This window comes from Myotis brandtii, unplaced genomic scaffold (genome assembly GCF_000412655.1).
Source record: "Myotis brandtii unplaced genomic scaffold, ASM41265v1 scaffold51, whole genome shotgun sequence".
NCBI classification, from domain to species: domain Eukaryota; kingdom Metazoa; phylum Chordata; class Mammalia; order Chiroptera; family Vespertilionidae; genus Myotis; species Myotis brandtii.
The window spans coordinates 337,387-342,995 of NW_005369442.1; the positions used below are offsets into that span (position 1 = coordinate 337,387).

At 39.2% G+C, this 5,609-nt stretch overlaps 1 protein-coding gene across 1 annotated transcript in view; it reads right to left on the minus strand.

Moving 5' to 3' along the window:
- SCFD2 (sec1 family domain containing 2) overlaps positions 1 to 5,609 on the minus strand; it is a 320,087-nt gene that overhangs the window by 245,529 nt on the left and 68,949 nt on the right. The gene's annotated exons all lie outside the window — the stretch shown is intronic.

A 5,609-nucleotide genomic window follows, 5' to 3' on the forward strand; every position in this document is an offset into this window, starting at 1 on the left:
ATTTATTGAATGTCATATTTCATGCACATGAAGACTTCTCCAATTGCAAATATCCAGATGTTCTTTATTATAAATAAAATATCACATAGGGAGATGGTTAAAAAAAAGAGAGAATAAATATTTCATCTTGGTTAAAATGAAATGCAGAGCTGGTGTAGAAGCACTAGCCAAGGTGACCAATGCTAATTGATGCTAATTTCAAAAATACGAGGTAAGAAAATATTTACAAGCACAAGAATGTATTTGTACTTTCAGAAATAAACTTTTTCTTTCCGTTTGCCTAGAATGGTTCTTGGCTGGCCTGCTAGGAAATATGGAAACTGAAACTGTTTGTACTAAATGCTTGGTTTCCAATGACTTACAATGCTTTGGGAGTTTGCAGAGGAAAAAGCAAACTTTTTTGCCAGGTTCCAAGAATAAAACCTATAGATACATAATGAGATTTTTTAAAACCATACATAATGGTAATCCATATGGCTTTCTCTAAATTCCATAAATTTGAGTGATTAAAACTTTTATTTAATACGTAAAAGCCTTAAGATCATTAAATAAAACAAAAACTAATTATCTGACTTTAAAACAATCAAGCCCCATGCAGTCTTAACAAGAGTTTATGCTTATCTTTGTCTTTAATTTCAACTCAAAGATTTGTTGGCTTGCTTATTTTAAGAGTGGGGTGTTACAGATTCAAACAACGATTTTTCCCCAATCTAATAATTCTACTGAAAAATTCAATATTAAAGCTATTCCTTTCTAGACATATGAGCCAATATGTTTAAGTGTACAAAAAGAGATCCTATAAAAGCAAAAGCATTATTGAGACATAATAAGAAGCCAAGAATTCATTCAATCATGTATGAACAATATAAATTCTAAATTTCATTACTTCAAGTTATGTTAAGTTTATTCCTTACTTTTCTCTACTTCTCCATTTCTGTTTAAGTTGTTTAAAAGTTAGAGCTTCCTTGGTTTTATGTTGTGTGAGTAAGAGCATGTGTGTGCATGTGCGTGTGTGTGTGTGTGTGTGTGTGTGTGCATGTGTACATGATCCTACAGGACTCTGCCATGTATGCTTCTTGGAGAGTGGTCTGCCCCACGGCCTTTTCATCAAGGTCTTCTCAATTGTGATGGTTTCCTTTTTCAAGACTTAACAGAAAAACTGGACCTATAATTACCACCAAATTTCCCCTCAAAGTGAGCTCAACAACATATATTTGAGTTGCCAGTTGAGACATAATTCTTCATAATTATTGTACAAAAGAGCTCATGACAGTTGCAACAAAGTAACTGACTAATGGAAGAGCACCAGGTATGCATTTTCTTGAAACATCTGTTTGAAACTCTCAGTCATTTGAAGAGTATGTAAAATGGTCCTATCTTCTAATTAGTTTCTCACCAGCCCCAACAGCACTGCCAAAGTGATTTTAAGTAGTAGGCAGGAGCCAAGATTTTTCTGTGGCAAAGCTGATGGAACCATGCGGTTCTTCCAAAAGCCAGCATTATTTCATCTCCAATTGCTGGCCTTTGTGACAGAGAAGGGGGCAGCATTTTTCTTCTAATAAAAACATGTTTTCCTTATGTTCTTAACATCTTAACATCTCTCTGTCACCTAAAATCAAAAAGCATCCTAACAAACCCCGTAAATGTGTACTTACTTTCTTGCCTCTCTTCCTTCATATAGGAGGAGTGACCCAGAAACACCAGGGTATGAGCTTTGGGTTATGTGGTATATAATAGGAAATATATTTGACCTTTGTGTCAGGTTCCTGGCACAGAGCTCCTAAATCCCTTGGAATTACCTGTATGACAAGAGTGTTTTTCATTATTCATAACAAGCCCCTTTTGATGATCACATCTGGGTTTAGGCTCAGGAGGTGACTTAGGGTGGGGTCCTTAGGTAACCTCAGATGGGAATGGTCACAGAAAGGCCAAGTGATTAGAGGGTTGAAACCTTCTGCTCCTCCTACAGTCCTATAGGGAAAAGAGGGGGGCTGGAGACTGACCTCTATAAAAGCTCTTGAACAGGAGATTTAATGGGGTTCCAGATTGGTGAACAGATTGCTGGCAGAGTGGCACCAGAGAGGGCTGGAAGCTCCATATCCTGCCAACCTCTATACTTTGCCCTATTCATCTCTTCCATTTGTTCCTGAGTTGTATCCTTTATAATAAATCGGCAAATGTAAATGAAGTGTTTTTGCTGAGTTCTATAAGCCATTCTAGCAAATTACTGAACCTAAGGAGGGGATCATAGGAAACTCTGATTTATAGCTAGTCAGTGAGAAGTAACAGTGGCCAAACTTACAACTGGCATCTGAAGTGGGGGCAGTCTTGTGGGAGAGAGCCCCTTTAACTTGGCGGATCTGATGCTAGCTCCAGGTGGGTAGTGTCAGAATTGAATCGAATTATTGCACACCCAGTTGGTGTGTAACGAATTAAAGAAATGGTTGGTGTTGAGAAAACATCCTCAGTTATAGTTCCATAGTATGGATGGGTTGAAGCCAGGAGCCTCTCATATGACCCATGACAGAATTTCCAAGTGCATTATTAGCTTGGGCTACAATAGACTGCATTGCTTAAACAAGAGACATTTTTCCCCTCACAGTTCTTAAGGCTGGAAGTCCAAGATCAGAGGGCCAGCATGGTTGGGTTTTGGTGAGGGCTCCCTTTCTGGCTTTCAGATGGCTGCCTTCTTACTCTGTCTTCACATGACAGAGAGAAAGCAAGCAAGCTCTCTGGTGTCTAGTCTTATAATGTACTCACTAATCCTATTGTGAGGGCTCTACCCTCCAAACTTCATCTAAACCTAATTATCTCCCAAAGGCCCCGTCTCCAAATATCATCACACTAGGGTTAGAGGGCTTCAACATATAAATTAAGGAGGATACAATTCTGTCCACAGCACTGAGATTGTTGGCCAGAATCAGAAATACAGCTTGGAGCCATATAATAATATTTCTTTCTATGGGTGGATAGCTATATTGCACCTGAACCCTTAAAACTAGGATATAAGCAACTGAGTCAACCTAGAGTCAGTGTAATAGAGGTCCATGTTAATTCCTACCCAGCAGCCTCTCCTGCTCTCCTTCCCACCCGTCCACCTCCAAACTCACCCTCAACAACAAAAACTCCCTGTAGGATGTAAGAAGTATTATGAATGTGAAGCTCTGAAAATGTTGAACTGTTAAAGTGTATTAGAAATGAAAGAAATTACTACAGCATCCTGATATAATCAGACTTAAATGCAAAATATATGCACTGTCTCTGTGACTAATAACAGAGTTTTCTCTACTTAAGGTGAAAGTAAAAATCAGCTTCTAGATAAAAGATCGGGGCTTCCTGTGTGGAAACTCAGGAGACAGGACAAGAGCTCTGCTAACTGAAAGAAGTTTTCCTCCATCAAGTGGAGTCTCTGGTTTCAGCAAAATATGTTCAGATCAAATCCTGACTATATATTTACTATTGAAGGGTAAATGTAGAGAAAAGTATATTGTTTTAAGGGCATACATTTAATCTACATTATGATCTGTGTAGCATCTAATAGACTCAATCTCATAACACACACACACACACACAAACACACACACTGAATTCCCTTTATGCATCTGAGATATATAAATCCATTCTCAAGATCAAAATTTTAGCAGTTTGAGTACTTGCTGGAAAATATAGTTGATATTATCATCTATATATATAAAAGCCTAAGCGACTGGCTGACCAGACAACCAGTAGTTATGACACACACTGACCACCAGGGGGCAGACACTCAATGCAGGAGCTGCCAAGCTGCAGTCACTTGGCAGCTGCAGTTCTCAGGTGACACACCTGGAACCAGAGAGGAGGGAGCCTGATTCCAGGGTGTATCACCCAAGAACTGCCCTCTCACAATCCGGGACCCCTCAGGGGATGTTGGAGAACTGGTTTCAGCCCGATCCCCACAGGCCAGGCTGAGGGACCCCACTGGTGCATGAATCCATACACTGGGCCTCTAGTTTATAAATAATAGGAACATAGATCTTAAAAAGAGAAAGTATGGTCAAATATTCCCTTTAGTTTGTACTTTTGACTCTAGAGAGACCAGATAGGTGTAATTGAAGATTTGTAAGTAACATTTTAAATTTTAGAAAGATCAAAAGAGTTTAGGGTTAAGATGGAAGATTAAACATATACATCTAAATATTTGACCTTCCCAAATCCTAATAAAATTACAAACAAAAAAGGTTTTTTGTTTTAATAATTAAACTTACAGGTACAAAGAAAACTGAAGAGGAAATGACAGCAACAAAATTTTGGAAGCTTGAAAGTCAATGCATATGTGTTAAAGGACTTAGGAGAAGCAAGAAAGCCATATCCTAACTGGTAGAAAAGCTGAGAAGCAAACCTATTTACACTACAGAATCCACAAAACGCTCAGGAAATGACAGCAAAAGGTTCCTCAGAAATTGAGATGAAACTGTAGTAGATTAATATTAAATGGGATGAGCCCAGCCATTGTAGTTCAGTGGTTGAGTGTCGACCCATGAACCAGGAGGTCACATTCAATTCCCTATCAGGGCACATGTCCAGGTTGCAGGCTCGATCCCCTGTAGGGGGCGTGCAGGAGGCAGCCAATCAATGATTCTCCCTCATTATTGATATTTTTATCTCTCTCTCCTTCTCCTTTCTTCTCTATGAAATCAATAAAAACATATTTTTAAGAAAATAAGTGGGATGAAATTATTTGAGAAGTAGTTGGATCCTTACATCCCTTCCAACACTTCACAGCACTTGGCAACACTTCCCTTACCTTGGCAGAGATAGGAGGTATTCTCTGGAGAGAGTAAAACAAAAGGTTTTGGTTTAAGGATTGCCTGGCAAAGACATGGGAATTAATTGAGCATACACCAAAAGCTGGATGATAATACTACCTACCTGATATGGTCTGAATGTTTGTCTCCAAAAAAAAAAGTCATGCTGAAATCCTAGCCTCCAAGATGATACTATGAGGAAGTGGAACCTTTGGGAGCGGGACTTAAGTCATGAAGGTGTAGCCCTCATGAATGGGATTAGTGCTCCAGAGAGATCCCAGCCCCTTTAACCACATAAGGACACAGCGAGAAGGCGCTGTCTGGGAAGCAGGAAGAGGGCCTTCACCAGAATGCGACCATCCATGCTGGCACCCTGATCTTGATTTTCCCAGCCTCCAGAACCATGAGAAATAAATTTCTATTGTTTGCAAGTTTACCCAGCCTGTAGCATTTTGGTGTAGCAGCCTGAATGGACTAAGACACCACCCGTTCTTCTATGTGGCTCTCAGAAGATACATTCAGACCTTTCCCATTCTATGCAGAAAAATGGGAAGGCACTCTTTGGGGGAACACTTATAGCTCAAGAGAAAAGACCTAATACCAATTCTAATGGTTCACCAGCCAACAACTTACTGATTACCCATAGTAAACTTCAAATCCACAAACCTACCATAGGTTCAGTATATCCAATGAGCTTTTCAGACATCTACTCTAATCCTTACAAGCAGCAATTATCCAACATCTTAAAAAAAAGATTCTAACATAGAAGATAAAGAAGAAAACAACCTTTAAAAAATTAAAAAAGAGCCCTAGCCGGTTTGGCTC